At 40.9% G+C, this 20,049-nt stretch overlaps 1 protein-coding gene and 1 non-coding gene across 5 annotated transcripts in view; both read right to left on the reverse strand.

The window, feature by feature from the left end:
* The window catches only part of LIMA1 (LIM domain and actin binding 1), a 106,340-nt gene that overhangs the window by 73,449 nt on the left and 12,842 nt on the right, over positions 1-20,049 (reverse strand). Inside the window, exon 1 of one of the 4 annotated variants that reach the window (XM_050748656.1) lies at positions 509-551. The exons of the other annotated variants lie outside the window; for them this stretch is intronic. The gene's annotated coding sequence lies outside the window, so the exon portion shown is untranslated. Of the gene's footprint in view, positions 1-508; positions 552-20,049 lie in introns of those variants that run through there. 4 annotated transcript variants of the gene reach the window in all.
* LOC126931842 (U6 spliceosomal RNA) lies at positions 7,176-7,283 on the reverse strand. The gene has a single exon (XR_007717956.1). It is a non-coding gene; the product is annotated as a U6 spliceosomal RNA (small nuclear RNA).

The following is a 20,049-nucleotide window of genomic DNA, read 5'->3' on the forward strand; positions in this document are numbered from 1 at the left end:
AAAATAAGGATAATATCTATCTTTAGGAGTTTTTGATATAGATGTAAGGAGATAATATATTTAAAATACTAGATATGTTACAGTAGTATTAAGAGCATTTTAAATATAATTATCATTGACTCTTGTTATAATTCTCATTTTAAAGTCTTTATCAAGGGGAAGTATAATGTACTTTAAGTTCAGGAGACAAACCCTCTTTTCTAACATCCCTTTCAGCCAAAGAATACATAAAGTCATATCCTTGATATCACCTAGTCCCTACCCATTAATCTGGATCGTTTGGTTATTTTGCCCCACTAATTACCAAAGGAAAGGAGTTCCAACCTTTGTCCAGAAGAGGTGAGATTAGAAATGAGTCAACAGTTTCCTTATTTGAAGAGTGAAAAATATAGATTAAAGTGCCACTTTGTTTCTGATCCAGGAGTCTTGAAAACTAAAAAATAATAATAATAAAGTACTGCTAATTCACAGCTTACCAGAAGTAAAAGAAAAATAAAGTACTACTTACAGCTCTTGACAACCGAAGAGCATAACTGATCTGGTAGAATGTATGGTTCATCAGGTACTGCTTTCAATAACCTTGACAACCGTAGAACACAGCGGGTATTTAAATCCAGCAACTGAAGCTGCCACTTCACATTAAAAGTCCTGGGTCAGGCTGGGCGTGGTGGCTCACACCTGTAATCCCAACACTTTGGGAGGCCGAGGCGGCTGGATCACTTGAGGTCAGGAGTTTAGGACCAGCCTGACCAACATGGTGAAACTCTGTCTCCACTAAAAACACAAAATTAGCCAGGAGTGGTGGCGCATGCCTGTAATCCCAGCAACTTGGGAGGCTGAGGCAGGAAAATTGCTTGAGGCGGAGGTTGCAGTGAGCCAAGATCACACCATTGCACTCCAGCCCAGGCAACAAGGGCGAAACTCCATTTCAAAAAAAAAAAAAAGGTCCTGGGTCAGGCATGATGGTTCACCTGTAATCCCAGCACTTTGGGAGGACAGTTTGAGGCCAGGAGCTTGAGACCAACCTGGGTAATATAGCAAGACCCCCTCTTCTCTACAAAAAATTAAAAATTAGCTGGGCGTAGTGGCACACACCTGTAGTCCTAGCTACTAGGCCCAGGAGTTGGAGGCTACAATGAGCTATGAATTGTGCCACTGGACTCCAGCCTGGGTGACAGACCAAGAAGTTCTCCCCCATCAAAGGAAAAAAAAAAAAAGAGTCCTGTGATGCAGAATACTACTGTTCCACATGTAATATTTGTTCTTCCAATGAAATCCTTGTCTGAAAGTAATACTAGTTTTGTTAATATGTTTTAATCCTCATGTTGGAAGGCATAGTATGCCTTTTAATGGTAAGGAGCTCTGGGTTAGAGACAGATAAGTCTAAGTGGGAACGTTGGCCTCATCACTTAATAAAAAGTTTCCCTAAAACTTGGATTTCTCATCCATAATAATGGCACTTACTTCATAGTATTCTTATGAAAAATAAATAAGATAAAGAAGAAAAGACCCTGATACAGAATAAGTAAGCAATAAATGTTACTGTTTAGTGTTTTAAATGTTTTCTTCCTGGACAAAATAATCGTTAAGTCCACACATGTACTTTGCAATAAACTGGAAAGTACCAAATAATACATGACACCTATTTGTCTATCTGGTATTTAACTAGCAGACTCACCAAACAATGCCAGCCCCTTCTCTAAGATGAAAAAGACACAGGAGCAACAAATATTTCAGCTAAACTTAACTATATAAAACTATCATAGTTTTTTTTGAACTCGGTAAGGCAAGTTAAGGAAATGCTGATGAATGCTTTAAGATACTATTTGGTAGAAATATACTACCAATATAGGTGTGGGTATAAATACTGTCAGTTCTTCCATAAAGATCAACTCTGGATCAAACGAAAAAAAAAAAAAAATACAAGATACGTTTGCAGGCCAGGCACAGTGGCTCACACCTGTGATCCCAGCACTTTGGGAGGCAGAGGCAGGCAGATCACTTGAGGTCAGGGGTCGGAGACCAGCCTGACCAACATGGTGAAACCCCGACTCTACTAAAAACACAAAAGTTAGCCAGGTGTGGTGGTACACCCCTGTAATCCCAACTACTTGGGAGGCTGAGGCAGGAGAATCACTTGAACCCTGGAGGCAGAGGATGCAGTGAGCTGAGATCGTGCCACTGGCATCCAGCCTGGGTGACAGAGTGAGTGAGACTCCATCTCAAAAAAAAAAAAGAAAAAAAAAGGTATGTTTGTAAAAAAGGAAAAGGATTTATTATTTGAGAGACTGAGCGTGATAAAGAAAATAAAAAGGTTAACTCCCAAGTCTAAGTCTGTGGTTCTGATTACTCCCAGCCAGAAAGTTAAGGAAAGTCAGAACATCCATTTTGGTATACAGCTAGGCGAGACACACCTTACACTCAGGGAATGAGATGACTCTCACCCTGACCATACTTGTCTTCACAGAAGCATAATGTTATTTCTCAGCAATGTGATTAGTATCTATGAAACCGATAAAGGTGAGAATCAATACATGATTTTTGATAGACTCTGGTACCCGGTTATTGAATAACTACTTCCTATGAGATGTAGGGAGAGGTCCCTGCCTGAATAGTGTGCATAATCTACTGTGCTTGCTGACATATACACAAATATTTATAGTACAAGACAGAATGTGGTTAGAGGCTACTCATGGTCTAAGAATACAAGGCCTGATTTTCTGGCTTTGTGAGAGGGAAAGGAAAAGACATCAGATGACTTGGGACTTACAGAATGGGCAGAATTTCATCAAAGTGAAGGAAGGAGGAGGAAAGAAGGAGGAAGGAGGAGAATAGCATTAGCACCTTTGGGGAGTCAGTTAAACTCCAGGTGCAAGAGAAGTTGAAGATAGACAAGACTTGACCGGGCGCAGTGGCTCACGCCTGTAATCCCAGCACTTTGGGAGGCTGAGGCAGGTGGATCACCTGAGGTCAGGAGTTCGAGACCAGCCTGCCCAAGATGGCGAAACCCCGTCTCTACTACAAATACAAAAAATTAGCTGGGTGTGGTGGCACGTGCCTATAATCCCAGCTATTTGGAAGGCTGAGGCAAGAGACTCGTTTGAACCTGGGAGGCGGAGGTTGCAGTGAGCCGAGACTGCGCCACTGCACTCCAGCCTGGGAGACAAGAGCAAGACTCTGTCTCAAAAAAAAGGCACAATGGGGCCTGACTGGGAAGAAAAACATGCTAAGGAGTTTGGGTCATATTCCAATAGTGGGAAGAATTCACTCGTGAGTGATCGGAGATGAGGTCTAATCTTAATATGCTATTTACTTAGCACATGCACGGCTTTTATAACAAAAAAAAATTTCTGAGCCTCAATATCCACGCCTGTAAGATAAGATCTCTGTAGTGGATTAACCACAGTCTCTCTGGTGGAACATAGAAAGTTTCTGAAAAAGCATGTAACATGACTAACATCATATTTTAAAATATTATTCAGCAGTGGTGTGCAACTTGCTAAGAGGAAAAAAGACTGGAGTCCAAATTACTAGTCAAGAAGATCCTAAAACTAAGTGAGAGGTAATCAAGGTTTAAATTTGTGAATTGAATTAGGGTAGGTGGAAATGGAAAAGTAGGAAGAGAGAAATTGACAGTTCTTAGAATAAAATGAACTTAGGATAAAAGAGAATCAAAGCTGGCATCATCAAACCTGAATGACTGGAAGGCTATTGATTCCATTAACAGAGACAGTAAATATAGAAAGAAGAGGGAAAATGATGAGTGTTGATTTACACATGTTGAGATATACATGTCAGCAAGAGAAATCCAAGTGATATACAACAGGAAACTACAAATTCAAAGCTAAAGTTAGAAATCCAACTCTTGGAAGATTTTAAGACACTTACTTTATGCAAAGCATATATCTCAATCCTCATAATCATTCTACAGGATTGGTTTTATTGTCTTAAATTTATGATGATGAAATTGAGATCAGACATATTAACTTTACAAAGATCACTTCGCTATAAAGTAGCAGAGCTGGGATTCAAATGTATATTCTGTTCGATTCCAAAGTCCATTTTCTTTCAACTACAATTAATGAAGAATGATTAAAACCACCACTTTTAGCTAATGTAGAAAACCAGGTAGAAAAATCCCTGAACCACCTATCTGAAAACCCATACAAATTATGTTTCAGTAAGAGAATAGTGGTATCTTCCCAGAGTGGTGAATATCAGAGATAATCATTCCTGCTTTCAGGGAAACTTAAAAGTTATCCTGGGCCCACTTGGAATACCCTCCATTGTAGGTAAGTATCTGGCCTTCATAGGCCTGCATTAAAGGTGTGGTATTGGGGCCGGGCGTGGTGGCTCGTGCCTGTAATCCCAGCACTTTGGGAGGCTGAGGCAGGAGGATCACCTGAGGTCAGGAGTTCGGGACCCAGTCTGGCCAAGGTAGCGAAATCCTGTCTTTACCAAACATACAAAAAAGTAGCCAGGCATGGTGGCAGGCAACTGTAATCCCAGCTACTTGGGAGGATGAGGCAGGACAATTGCTTAAACCCAGGAAGCAGAGGTTGCAGTGAGTCAAGATTGTGCCATTGCACTCCAGCGTAGGCAACAGAGCGAGACTCCGTCTCAAAAAAAAAAAAAAAAAAGAAAGGTATATTATCTCTCCCCACCCACCCAGTCTCTCTCAGATGAGTTCCATTTTCAGATTTTCAGACTCCAAAACACATTCTCTTCAGTCACATGCATTCTACTACCACATGAACTGTGAAGGAAGAACTGCTGGATTGGAAGACAGTTGGCTGCAAGAGTTAAAGGAAACATATAACAAAAATAAACACAGATTTTTAGTTTCAGAGACTATAAGGATCGTCGCATGACAAATAAATGGTATACACTGAAAGGGAAACTGTTTGCTGAGAAGGAAGATGCCTTCAGTTTCAGATACAAATGGTAGATTTTTTTCATCAACAAAGTAGCTCAGAAATCAAGTAACCAAATCCCCTTTATTACAGCGAGGAAACCAAGATACATAAACGTTCAATCATTTTCCCAAAGTCACCAGCTGGTTAGTATTAGAGCGAGAATTCTAACTCCCAGTATCAATGTTCTTTTATCAAACCAGGTAGCTTAAGATGGGCCACTAAACTGTCCTAGGGTGAGCTGTGGCTTGGAGATAAAGATCTCTCGAACAAAGGTCCTTGAAAAGTTGAAGAGTGACTCCCTGGGAAATCTGCCCAGGTATCTGCTTCCTCAAGCTATTGCTTAGGGTGAGGCCAGTAACTGCTCCAGGAAACCTATTCTAATAAATTCATTTACAGACTCTCCTGACCAAGGGAACTGTCTCTCAGAAACCAGGCTTGGACAAAAACAGCCGGGCGCGGTAGTTCACGCCTATAATCCCAGCACTTCGGGAGGCTTAGGTCGGTGGATCACTTAAGTTCAGGAGTTCGAGGCCAGCCTGGCCAACATGGTAAAATCCCGTCTCTACCAAAAATACAAAAATTAGCCAGGCGTGGTGGTGCGTGCCTGTAATTCCAGCTACTCAGGAGGGTGAGGCAGAAGAATTTCTTGAACCCCGGAGGCAGAGGTTGCAGTGAGCCAAGATTGTGTCACTGCACTCCAGCTTGGGCAACAGCACAAGACTCTGTCTCAAAACCAAAAAAAAAACCAAAAAAACAAAAAAAAAAACACCAAACCAAACCAAAAAATAAATGAGCTGGCCCTGCAACCAGCCCTCCCCAAGCCACTAATAAAATCCTGTTCTTATATATCTGATCTCAGTGGCCTCCTCTCTTTTTTATCTCCTGAGATGGTTACTTATTCAAGAAGTATGGCTTCCTGAACATAGCCTCAGAAAATTAGAACAAAGTAAAAATTACAGACTCACTTATGAAGAAAAAATGGGCCAGGTGTGGTGGCTCATGCCTGTAATCCCAGCACTTTGGGAGGCCGAGGCAGGCAGATCACGTGAGCTCAGGAGTTTGAGATCAGCCTGAGCAACATGGTGAAACTCTGTCTCTACAAAAAAAATACAGCAAACTATCTGGGCATGGTGGTGTGTCTGTAGTCCCAGCTACTCAGGAGGCTGAGGTGGGAGGATCACTTGAGCCCTGGAGATTAAGGTTGCAGTGAGCCGTGACCACACCACTGTACTCAACCTGGACTATAGAGCCAGACCCTATCAAAAAAAAAAAAAAAAAAAAAAAAAAAAAAAAAATGAAAAGAAAAAAAGAAAAGGAAAGAATAGAAAAGAGAAGAGAAGAGAAGAAAAAGGCCGGGCGCGGTGGCTCACGCCTGTAATCCCAGCACTTTGGGAGGCCGAGGCAGGTGGATCACGAGGTCAGGAGATCGAGACCATCCTGGCTAACACGGTGAAACCCCATCTCTACTAAAAATACAAAAAATTAGCCGGGCTTGGCGGCAGGCACCTGTAGTCCCAGCTACTTGGGAGGCTGAGGCAGGAGAATGGCATGAACCCGGGAGGCAGAGCTTGCAGTGAACCAAGACTGCGCCACTGCACTCCAGCCTGGGAGACTGAGTGAGACTCCGTCTCAAAAAAATAAAAGAAAAACATTATTTTTAAGAAATAGATTGTAGAGTTTTAAAGTTTTTCTACCAACAACTCTTCCCAATTTGAATGTCATCAGGTAAAAGGGAGCAATTAAAGGAAAAAAAAACAACCTAAAAAACTTCAAGTTGCAAAGGGGAATTTTAAATAAAAGCAACATGAAATACGTTGCTACATAATTTTTTTTTCAGAAAATTACATTTATTTCTAAGTTTATATTTCTGTACAAAAATAGTGACTAAATTCACATTCTTGAACATTTTTTGGAAGTTAATAGTTATTTATTTTTAGACAGAGTTTCGCTCTGTCAACAGGCTGGAGTGCAGTGGCGTGATCTTGGCTCACTGCAACCTCCGCCTCCCAGGTTCAAGCAATTCTCCTGCCTCAGCCTCCTGGGTAGCTGGGATTACAGGCACGTGCCACCACTCGACTAATTTTTTTTTTTATTTTTAGTAGAGATGGGGTTTCACCATGTTGGTCAGACTGGTCTTGAACTCCTGATCTTGTGATCCACCCGCCTCAGCCTTCCAAAGTGCTGGGATTACAGGCGTGAGCCACAGCACCTGGCTGGAAGTTAATAGTTCTTTAACCTTTTTTTTTTAACGTTATTTTTTTAAACATGGACTGCTTCACAAATTTGTGTGTTAACCTCACACAGGGACCATGCTAATCTTCTCTGTATCATTTCAACTTTAGTGTATGTATGACTGAGTGAGCACTCACCTTTTATTTTGAAACAATTTCATACATAAGACTTGCAAAAATAGTACAAGAGTTCCCATATACATTTCACCTAGCTTTATCTTATATTACCATACTACAGTTAGCAAAACTAAGAAATGAGCACTGGTACAATACTATTAACTATAGACTTTACTGAAATTCCACCAGTTTTTTCATTAACGTCTTATTTCTGTTTCAGGATCATACACTGCATTTAGCTGTTGTGTCTTCCTAAGTCTCCCCCAATCTATGACAGTTACTCTGCTTTTCCTTGTCTTTCATGACCTTGATATTGTTGAAACTATTGGTCAGATATTATGTAGAATGTTCCTCAATTTGGGTTTCTTGGTTTCTCCAATAAAATAGAATCAAGACTCATTGGAGAAGTGGTTGATTCCAGAGCTGGGGAAGGGCAAATACAAGATCAGCCTGGAATATCTTGCAATACTCAAAAAACAAAAAGCTTTTTTAAAAAACATGATGTTTTCTCGGATTAGATTGAGATTATAAATGTTTGAAAGGAATAATCCAGAGCTGATGTGCCCTTCACAGTGCATCACATCAGAGGGTACATGATGTTGATGTGATGTCTTATTACTCATGACATTAGCCTTGATCACATGGTTAATGTGGTATATCAGGTTTCTCCTCTGTAAAGTTATTATTTGTTTTCCCTTTGTAATTCATAAATATTGTGAGGGAGAACTTTGATTCTGTTTCTCCTTAAACTTTTTCCCATTAATTTTAGCACTCATGGATGGGTCTTGCTTATGACAATTATTACTGGTATTCTAGTGGTAATTTTCTGTTACTCTCATCCTTTCTGCATTTATTAATTGAAATTCTTCTACAAGGAATATTTGTTCTCCCTCATTTATTCAACCATTTATTTACTATTATTATTTTTATTATAATAGAGATGAAGTCTCCCTATGTTGTCCAGGCTGGTCTCAAATTCCTGAGCTCAGATGATGTTGAAGGCGGAAAGAGTGAGGGTTGTGATCAACTCAGTATACCACTGGAGGCTATATGAGTAAACAGCAAACTGTTCTCATGAATGCAGAATGTTGGCAAACTGACAAACTGCATCTGCCACATAATTCTTGTGATTAGGCATAATTGATGCCTGTTAACAGTAATATGAACCTGTGATCAATTAAGCAGTTGACCAATCATTACCTCCTCCTCCCTGCTCTTTCTACCAATAAATACGAAGGGCTGTGGAAGCTCAGTGGGCTGCCTTTGCTCACTAGAAGCAGGGAACTCTCTTTTTCTTCCTCTGGCCGCTTCCTTTAAAATAGTTACTTTTGTTTTAAGTTTTCATTTCTGCTTAGTTCAGTCTCATAATGACGGTCTCAAGTAGTAACAGTAGTAACTGTCATAGCCATGGTCTCAAGTAGTAACCTTGGCAGTATGCCACAAGATGATCTTCCTGCTTTGGCCCCCCAAAGTGCTAGGATTACAGGCATGAGCCACCACGTCCAGCCCAACCATTTATTTATACCAGTATCGTTTCATAGATATTTTATTCCCTGTGTTATAATCCAATACTATCCTTATTTTGTTGCTCAAATTGTTCCAGCTCTGGCCATTTGGAGTTTTTTGGCTTGGCTCCTGTGTTCTCTCAACTTGCCCTGTTTTTTGTTTGTTTTGTTTTTAGCACGTCCTTACTTTCTAGCACTACAAGATGTTCCAGGCTCATCTTGTATTTACCATGCCTCAGCTCTGGAATCAACTATTTCCCCAAGGAGACCTGTTTTCTTTTATGGGAGAAGTTAACATCTGGACACTACTAGTTATGCTCATTGCCACTGAGATGTCACCGCTTCCAGGCTCTCTTAGTGGACAAAACCAAGAATTATATGTGTGTATACTGACCCATGTATACACACTTTGTGTGTGTGTGTGTGTGTGACAGAATCCACTGTCACCCAGGCTGGACTGCAGTGGTGCAATCACTGCTCACTGCAACCCACCTCCTGAGCACAAATTATCCTCCCACCTCAGCCTGCCGTGTAGCTGGGACTAGACACATGCCACCGCGCCTGGCTAATATTTAAAATTTTTTTTTAGAGACAGAGTCTCCCCATATTGTCCAGGCTTGTGTCAAACTCCTGGGCCCAAGGGATCCTCACACCTCAGCCTCCCAAAGTGCTGGGATTATAGGTGTGAGCCACTGCGCTTGGCCTATATGCACACATTTCTTTGTTTAGCTCTATATCTACCTATACCTTTTTTTTTTTTTTCTTTCCTGAGACGGAGTCTCACTCTGTCGCCAGGCTGGAGTGGAATGGTGCGATCTCGGCTCACTGCAACCTCCACCTCCCGGGTTCAAGCGATTCTCCTGCCTCAGCCTTCTCAGTAGCTGGGACTACAGGCATGCACCACCACACCCGACTAATTTTTGTATTTTTAGTACAGACAGGGTTTCACCACGTTGGCCAGGATGGTCTCGATCTCTTGACCTCGTGATCTACCCACCTCAGCATCCCAAAGTGCTGGGATTACAGGTATAAATCACCGCGCCTGGTCCTATACATATTTTATAAACTATGAATTCATATGACACTTCTGACTCCAATCCAGCATCACAAGGTTCAGTCTAGTATTCCCTCTTGGCTTATTTGTAACTTCTTTCTCTGATAGTAAAAAGCCTAACCGCACAGAACTTTGATTTCTGAAAAGAGATCTAGAATCTCTAAAATTATGCCATAACCAGCTTCTCCTCCCGTGATACACCATATATATTTTTCACTCCATTTGAAAAGTTATCCCCTACTCAACCTATTCACCTTAAAAGACTCAAGTGAAAGACCACACATAGCCCTTTTCCAAACTGCCCTAGCCCTATTCCTAATCAGCATAAGTCACTTCCTCTGCCTTATAATAATTTTATAATTCCTACTCAATAGCAAGATACTTGAAGTCAGAGGACAGATCTACTTTGTCTTTTACCCTTCTGACATTTAGTATTTAATACATTGCTTTCTAAATAGAAAGAAGTCTATAAATATGCCTTCTATAAAATTGCACATAGCTTTAAATTTTATCTGAAACACAATACAGAAACTGAATGCTTATCCTGGAGTCCCAAGACTAGTTATGAGAAAGCATATATTTTTCAGAACTGTGAATTACCCAGTAATTTTAGCTTATTCAAACCTCATATAAACTCACAATATAAAAAACTGGAACCACTAAATAACATCAAATATTATACATAAAAAGTTCACTACACTATTATTCAGAAACATGATGATAGACAAGTCTGCAGGCATGTTAGAATAATCACTGCTACTATTCTTGGAAGAGCTTCAGGTATGTGTAGAAACATGAATCTAGACAATAGGACAATTGTAACATTGACAAAATTCCCAGGGGTCAACAAGAATGTAAATGTTTACATCAGGACAGACTCACTTCAATAATAGTTAATCTCTTTATCGCCTTTTAAGGATATTTTGTGCCTTCAAAAACACTAAGACTCAGAGCAAGAGCAACACAAATGAGGTTGTGTAATTGAGAAGCAATTCCACTTTTCTCTTGTCTTGCAGAATCCTCTTTTCCTACCTCCACTCTTACTTCCAGGAATCTATAAAGGGTTAGTTTCCCATCTCTGAGTGAGCTCACTTACTCTCAACTCATCAAAAGTCACTTATTCCACATGATTCCCAAAGCTGGATCCTAAGGCCTAACTTTCCTGACTTCCACTCCTATTTTTTTAATTTTTTATTTTTTAAAAATATTTTAATATTTTATTTTTTTTAGATGGAGTTTCACTCTTGTTGCCCAGACTAGAGTGCACTGGCACAATCTTGGCTCACTGCAACCTCCACCTCCTGGGTTCAAGTGATTCTCCTGCCTCAGCCTCCTGAGTAGCTGGGATTACAGGTGCTCACCACCACACCTGGCTAAGTTTTTGTATTTTTAGTGGAGATGAGGTTTCACCATGTTGGCCAGGCTGGTCTCGAACTCCTGACCTCTAGTGAGCCACCTGCTTTGGCCTCCCAAAGTGCTGGGATTACAGGCATGAGCCACCGCGCCCAGCCCAGTCCTAGAATTTCTACTCCATGCGGGATAGTTTCATATGTCCAATATGCAACATAACATAACCCGAATCATATGTATTATCCTTTCTTAACCTCTACTCCTCAAATTAAGTTCATTACAAATCATTTTTCTCCAAATAATTGGTAAATGAATTTTTGCTTACTTCAAATAACACAAAACATAGTATAACAAAATGTAAATGAAGTTTGAAGTTAAAAAGAGAACTTACAGGCTCTCACTGGGCCTCTAATTGTGGTGACATGTGCAAATTTCTTTACTTCTCTGAGGCATATACCATCACCTACCTTAGCTAGTCAAAAATTCTATATAAAATGCCTACACAGGGACACATAGTGGAAAGAAAATAGCAAGAGGCTAAGGGGATGGGGCATGGATTAGAATCTAGCTGTTGAGATCTCCCACCACTAACTAGCTGAGTGATCTTGGGCAAGTTGTTAAACTGAGTTTCCTCATCTATAAATTGAGGATAAAAGAAACTACTTCATTGCAGCAAGAATTAAACAAGTTCTTAAGTGTCAAGTATGTACAACTCTACCTAGCACCCAATAAGAGCTTAAGAAGTCATTTATTTACTTATTTACTTATCAATAAATGCTATTTTACCCCTCTCCCTGCTTTATTTTGCCTTTTGCCTTTCTGACATCTAGTACATTGCTTTCTAAACAGAAGGAACTCTATAAATACATCTTGAATAAAATTGGACAAAGCTTTGCACATATGGACTTTACACAAGCTTTTCCTCACATCTTTTTTTTTTTTTTTTTTTTTTTTTTTTTGAGATGGAGTCTTGCTCTGCCGCCCAGGCTGGAGTGCAGTGGCCGGATCTCAGCTCACTGCAAGCTCCGCCTCCCGGGTTCACGCCATTCTCCTGCCTCAGCCTCCCGAGTAGTTGGGACTACAGGCGCCCGCCACCGCGCCCGGCTAGTTTTTTGTATTTTTTAGTAGAGACGGGGTTTCACCGTGTTAGCCAGGATGGTCTCGATCTCCTGACCTCGTGATCCGCCCGTCTCGGCCTCCCAAAGTGCTGGGATTACAGGCTTGAGCCACCGGTAGGCTCAAGCTATCTCTTGATACAAGCCATTCTCTGAGCACACTGCTCCCCCTGAGCACACTGCTCCCCTCTGTCTGAAAATGCTTGAGCCTCCCTGGCCTTCTGCTATGGGTCCCAGCCTGGGGGACACTTTGTTCCAGATGCCTTCCCTGACCCCTCAAGCTTGGGCTAAAAGGTTCCTTGTAAGTTCTCAAAGTATGCGACCTATCCCTACCTGATCAGATTGTAATTTTTTTTCTGAGACAAGGTCTCACTCTTGTCTCCCAGGCTGGAGTGCAGTGGTGTGATCATAATTATTGCAGCCTCGAACTCCCGGGCTCAAGCAATCCTCCAAGCTCAACCTCCCAAAGTGTTGGGAGTACAGGTGTGAGCCACTGTGCCTGTCCCACACTGTAATTTTTAAAAATCACACTGTATTTTAACTCCCAGAACAGTGCCTGACACATGGCGGGCAGTCAAGTATGTGTTAATGAAGAGAGGGATCCCAGGGATCTGAAATAATTTTTTGGATTCAGCTATTTTTAGAGACTAGTGTTTTTGGGGAAAAGAAATCAAACAATAGAGTAGGTTGTATATGTTTATTCCAAAATAAATCTTTCCAAGGTATGGGAAACCAGTGGAGATAGCCATCAAAAAAATGGTCTCCAGTATTCTACTAAGGTAGAATAAAACTGAACCCCATCAATATTGTTTTAGTTAACTCCCTCTGCTGAGATAATTTAGGTGTTTTCTTATAAATGCTAATGAATAACTATTTGGCTCTACAGGTAACAAAGTCAAATAGTAATTTTAGAAACCAAAAGGAAGATGAGAAATAGAGGGGGAAAACACTAAATTCAGTTGGTCACAAATTTGAGCGTACATAGAATCACTTAGGAAACGTGTATACGATACTGATTTTCAGGTCCCATCCCATGATTCTGATTCATTAGGTCTGGAGAAAGGCTCAAAAAACCCACATTTTAATAAGAACCTCGAAGTAACTCTAGTGTCAGAGGTTCCCTCATCAAATGCTGGAAAACACTGAATTAAAGGGTTTAAGGTGGACACAGTGGCTCATGCCTGTAATCTTAGCACTTTGGGAGGCTGAGGAGAGAGGACCGCTTGAGGCCAGAAGTTCCAGATCAGCCTAGGCAACATGGCAAGACCTGTTCTCTGTCAAAAAATAAAATAAAATAAAATAAAAATTAGCTGGGTATGGTGGTGCATGCCTGTGATCCTAGCTACTAAGCTGAAACAGGAGGATCACTTGAGCCCAGGAGGTTGAGGCTACAGTGAGCCATGATCACACCATTGCACTCCAGCCTGGGCAACAGAGCAAGATTCTGACTCAAAAATAAATAAGTAAAGGGTTTAAGACCTACATGTATTCTAAGAAAAATGGAAAGACAGCAACAGAAAACATTTTTATATTGCACACTTCAATTTTATGTTGCCATTCAAATTTGACAGTGTAAGGAAAATGGCTGCTCTTTAAAAGTACACGGAAGTTCGGACAAAAATGAATCTGAGACCTGTACTGATTAATTCAATCTGCCTAATTTGATGCTCATCATCTAGGTTCACCTAGTACTTCTCTGTCCAGATGGCACAAAATCATTGTGTTAAAGCAATGACTCATGATAATAAAATTGAGTTATTCTCATTCTTTTTTTTCTCTAGCCAGGTTTGTTGCTGAATTTAAAATGCTGCTTGAGAAAGATAAGAAGGTTAAAAAATAGAAACTCTTTTATTTTTATCTACTGAATAAGAGGTCAACTATAATTGCCCAAAGTTAAAGTAGGGAGCCAACAGGCTTGTGCTCTCATCTTGAATCTGCCACTAATTAGTGGTATGACCATGAACAAGCCACTTCTCTGGGTCTTTCTTTCTTCTTGTGCAAAATGAAGGGGTTAAAATAGCCTAGTGCTTTTCTAGCTGCAGGTCACAATTAGTGAGTTGTGAAAGCAACTTTAGCGGTCAGAACCAACACGTTTGTTTTGATGAAAAAGAACAGAATGCAACTGAAAATGTTAAAGTGCATCAAACATAGTACAGGTAGATTTTTTTTGAAGTTTTTGTTTCAGTTATTTGTATGTGTATAAACTGAATAGGAACATAAAATATTTCTTATTGTAGGGTATAGTAAAAATATAGTTTGACAAGTGTCAGTGAGGATGTGGAGAAACTGGAACCGTTATACACTGCTAGTGGAAACGTAAAATGGTGCAGCCACTTTGGAAAACAGTCTGGTGGTTCCTCAAAACATTAAACACAGAGTTACCATGGGAACCAGCAATTCCATTCCTATGTGTGTGTATACATATACTCAAGAGAAATGACAACACATGTCCACAGAGAAACTTGTACACAAATGTTCGTCAACTGATGAAAGGATGAACAAAATGTGGTATACTCATACAAGGGAACATTATTCGGTTATGAAGAGTAATGTAGTGCTGACATATGCTACAACATGGACAAACCTTGAAAATATTAAGCTAAGTGACAGGAGCCAGTCACGAAAGACCATTTACTGTATGATTCCATTTATATGAAAGGTCCAGAACAGGCAAATCTATAGAGACAGAAAGAGAATTAGTGGTTGCCTGGGACTGGCAGTAGGAAGACAAGTAACTGACTGCTGATGGGTATGAGTTTTCTCTGGAAGGTGATAAAATGTTGTAAAATTGATTATGGTGATGGCTGCACAACTGTGTGACCATATTAAAAGCACTGAACTGCACACTTTAGGTGAATTGTATGGTATATAAATAATTTTTCAATAAAACTTTATAATTTTTAAATGATGGCTTGAAAGTCATTAGACTAGATGACAGATGATCACTGAGGTCCCTGAGAATTCTCATGCGGCCCCCCACAGGGCTCACCTTGCCCACCCTTACCCCATGACTCTCTGGAGGCAGGGCAGTAGAATGCAAATACCAGTTGGTTCCAATTCCCATTCCAGTGCTTACCAGATGCATGGCAACCTCTCTGTACTTTACTTTCCTTCTATGCAAAAGGAAAATGATAAATCTGCCTTACAGGGTTGTTTTAAACTAAAGGAGACAGTAAATGTAAAACAGTGCCCAGCACATTGCTTTAGGTCAGAGGCAGATCTTGTCAGTCTTCGCATGCTTCAGAGTCTAAGCCACATTCAATAAACATTATTCTAAAGGTTCAGTTAATAGAACTCATGAGTTTAGCTTATTTTATGTGTCATGTTGACTTAAGAAGGTTTATGTCAATAAGGCTGTGATTAAAAATAATTCATGGCCAGGCACAGTGGCTCACACCTGTTAATCTCAACACTTTGGGAGGCTGAGGTGGGAAGATCACTTGAGCCCAGAGTTCAAAATCAGCCTGGGCATGATGGTAAGACTCCACCTCTATAAAAAATTTTAATAATTAGCCGGGTGTGGTGGTGGGTGCCTGTGGTTCCAGCTACTTGACAGGCTAAAGTGGGAAGATTGCCTGAGCCTAGGAGATAGAGGCTGCAGTGAGCTGTGATGGTGCTACTGCATTCCAGCCTGGGCAGCAGAGTGAGACCAGTCTCAAAAAAAAAAAAAAAAAAAAAAAGTTACATTTGCTTCAGCTGTTTGACTTTTTAGTTTGAAAGTTGCTCTCATTATTTAAAACATTGCTGGTCACGGCGGTGGCTCATGCCTGTAATCCCAGCACTTTGGGAGGCCAAGGCGGGTGGATCACCTGAGGTCAGGAGTTCGAGACCAGTCTGACTAACATGGAGAAACCCCATCTCTACTAAAAATACAAAATTAGCCGGGCGCGGTGGCTCAAGCCTGTAATCCCAGCACTTTGGGAGGCTGAGACGGGTGGATCACGAGGTCAGGAGATCGAGACCATCCTGGCTAACACGGTGAAACCCCGTCTCTACTAAAAAATACAAAAATTAGCCGGACGTGGTGGCGGCGCCTGTAGTCCCAGCTACTCAGGAGGCTGAGGCAGGAGAATGGCGTAAACCCGGGAGGCGGAGCTTGCAATGAGCTGAGATCCGGCCACTGCACTCCAGCCTGGGCGACAGAGCGAGACTCCGTCTCAAAAAAAAAAAAAACAAAATTAGCCGGGCGTGGTGGCGCATGCCTGTAATCCCAGCTACTTGGGAGGCTGAGGCAGGAAAATCGCTTGAACTGGGAAGGTAGAGGTTGCAGTGAGCCAAGATCATGCCATTGCACTCCAGCCTGGGAAATACGAACAAAATTCCGTCTCAAGAAAAAAAAAAAAAATTTGCTCATCACTATATAATGGAAGTAGTAACATTAGTTGAAGAGAAATTGTTTCTTTAAAATATCAACATTTTTATTTCATAATTATTGGAAAAACTACCCATTTTTAAAATATTTTGAGCACTTTGACCAATTATTTACTGTAGTTTTTATTCAAAAGTCAAATTAAACACAAATCACTTTTTTCGCATAAATATAACTTAGTGAATTATAAAAAGGATAAGTCCAAACACATGCTGGCCTTTGTAAGGTTCTTGTGCAATGTAAATTTTTTAAATCTTTAATTAGGTCAGGTGGTTTTCAAAAAAAAACTTCAGGAGCCATGGTGGAATCCACGAACATCCTTCCCATCTCCATACAGCACCATCCTTCCTTACCGTCCTCCTTCCCGTTGGGAACCTTCTTCCGCAGGTCTCAACAAGCCCACTGAACCAGAGCTGCCACTTCCTTCACTGTCTAGGCTCCTTGGTCAGTGACTGGTCAAAGATGGGCCTGCTCCATATAAACAATTATATGGAAATACACAATGTAAGAAGGAGAAGTCCCTGCCAGCTCTTGTCTGCCCTTCCCCCAAACCAATTCTACTTCTCAAAGGTAACCTCTGTCAAAGTCTGGAGTATAAACTTTCTGATATTACCTATACAATAATAATAATTGCCACCAGATAGCACTATGTGTCAGTCACTGTACTAAGCACTCTACATATGTTATCTCAGTTTACCCTTGCAACAAGTCATGAGGTAGGTACCATCATGATGCCTATTTTACAGATGAGAAAACTGAGGCACAGAGAGATTGACACACAACATGCATAAATACAAACATGTTTTAGAAATACGATGGTTTCATGTTAATGTGCTGTTCAGCAATTATTTCTTTCCTCTTGGACATCTTTCCATCTCGAGGCATACAGATCTATCTCAACTTTTCAGAACCTCATAATATTTCATTCTGTAACAGTCTAAAACCTATTTAACGAGGCCCCTGTGGATGAACATGTAGGTTGCTTTTGCTTCTTCATTGTTATGAATAAGAATGCAACATACATGCTTGTACTACTGCCTACCTGGGGTGGGGTGCATCTACGGCATAAATTCCTAGAAGAAGCATTTCTAGTTTAAAAGGCCTATGCATTAAATTTTTAAACAGATATTCTGAGACTTCCCTCAAAAAAGTCACATCCATTTATATTTGAATCTTTCTCCACATTCTTGTCAGTAATAAGCATTATTTTTATTTTTTCCAATCTGATAGAAGATGTGTGAAAATGGTACATTATTGTTTCAGTTTTCACTCCTTTAATCATGAGTGAGGTTGAACATATTTTCAAATATGTGTTGGCCACTCAATACATTTACTTTTTTTTATTCTGAGACAGAATCTCACTCTGTCACCCAGGCTGGAGTGCAATGGCATGATCTTGGCTCACTGCAGCCTCTGCCTCCTGGGTTCCAGTGATTCTCCTGCCTTAGCTTCCTGAATAGCTGGGATTACAAATGTGTGCCACTACGCCCAGCTAATTTTTGTATTTTTTTTAGAGAGAGGGTTTCACCATGCTGGCCAGGTTGGTCTCGAACTCCTGACCTCAGATGATCCTCCTGCCTCAGTCTCCCAAAGTTCTGGGATGATTACAGGTGTGAAAATCACCGTGCCCCCTAGCCACATTTACTTTTTTTTTTTTTTTTTTTGAGATGGAGTCTCGCTCTGTCGCCAGGCTGGAGTGCAGTGGTACAATTTTGGCTCACTGCAACCTCCACTTCCTGGGTTCAAGCAATTCTCCTGCTTCAGCCTCCTGAGTAGTTGGGATTACAGGTATCATGCCCAGCTACTTTTTGTATTTTTAGTAGAGATGGGGTTTCACCATGTTGGCCAGGATGGTCTTGATCTCTTGACATTGTGATCTGCCTGCCTCGGCCTCCCAAAGTGCTGGGATTACAGGCATGAGCCACCACACCCAGCCCGCCTATTTTTTCTTTTGTGAAGAACGAGGTCTCAGTATGTTGCCCAGGCTGGCCTCAAACTCCTGGCCTCAAGCTATCTCTCCCCTCTGCCTCCCTAACTGCCAGGGTTACAGGTGTAAGCCACCTTGCCCGGCCACATTTATTTTTTTTAACATCATTTATAAATTGTTTATTATCTCTACAACTTAATTACTTTTTTAAAAATTACACAAGGACTTTCTGAATATCATGTGTAACTCCTTGTACAATTGGATTTGCCTCTCACAACAGCTGTCCTTTCCTGGTGTCTGATTCTTATCCAGATCTCATTAATATTCTTTCCAAACAAAAATGCTGCTTGACTATACAGATGAGAGCCTCGTTTCTGTAGAGTTCCTTTTTGCAGGACACCCACCCCTGATTGCTCATTAATATTCTAAGCAGAGCACAGCCTTGTAAAAAGCCTGACTGACACTGACAGCCCAGGCATTGAGAGAGGATCACTGCTGCTACCCTCCACCACCCAGTCTAGTGCTTTCAGATAAGGGTGGCACTCTGAGTATCAGGATCACCTATGGAATCTGAACCTCTCATATGGAGTCCAAACACATTAATTTTTGCAGACCCAGACCCTAACTGCTCACCATCTAGACAGATAATGTCAGAATCAGGTACGAGTTTGAACCCCTTGAGCATAAGCCTGAGGATTGGTTATTGAGTACTAGCCATATGCCAGGTGCTTTACATGTTATCTCATTCCATTCCATTTGATCTTATTCGCTTAATTCTTACACTGCCATGAAGCTATTATTATTATTATTGTAAGAGACATGGTCTTGCTATGTTGCCCAGGCTGGTCTCGAACTCCTGGGCTCAAGCAATCCTCCCACCTCGGCCTCCCAAAGTGCTGGGATTATAGGCATGAGCCACCACACCTGGCCAGCAAATATTTATTATTCTCCTTTTACAGAGGAAGAAATTAAGGCTCTAGAAAAGTTCACACAGCTAATAACTGATAGAACTAGGATTTGAAACAGTCCCATAGACCGTAATGTCCATGTTCTAATGACATATTACAAACCACATCTTCCCGATACTTAGGGGCTGTCTGGACCAGTCTTATCCTTTAAGAGTCTTGAAACTAGGATTATTAAAGGCTGGGCCAGATGCTCCAGCCTGTTCCACATCTAAGCCAACTCTGCCCAAGGCTCCTTTGGGCTCAGGTCTACATATTGAATCTACCACACACTTACTGGGTAACATGAGGAAAATTACTCTAAGCCCTAGTTTCATCACTAAAATGTTCTCTTAGTACACTGCTAAAATAAGTACTTAATAAACAATGATAGCAGTGGTGGTAATAAAGATACCTAACATTTATTGACCATTTACCACGTGTCAGATACTGTCTTAATTGTTTTGCATATATAACTTATTTAATCTTCATAGTAACACACTCAGAAGTATTACTGTCTC

The sequence above is a fragment of the Macaca thibetana genome, chromosome 11 (assembly GCF_024542745.1).
Source record: "Macaca thibetana thibetana isolate TM-01 chromosome 11, ASM2454274v1, whole genome shotgun sequence".
NCBI classification, from domain to species: Eukaryota; Metazoa; Chordata; class Mammalia; order Primates; family Cercopithecidae; genus Macaca; species Macaca thibetana.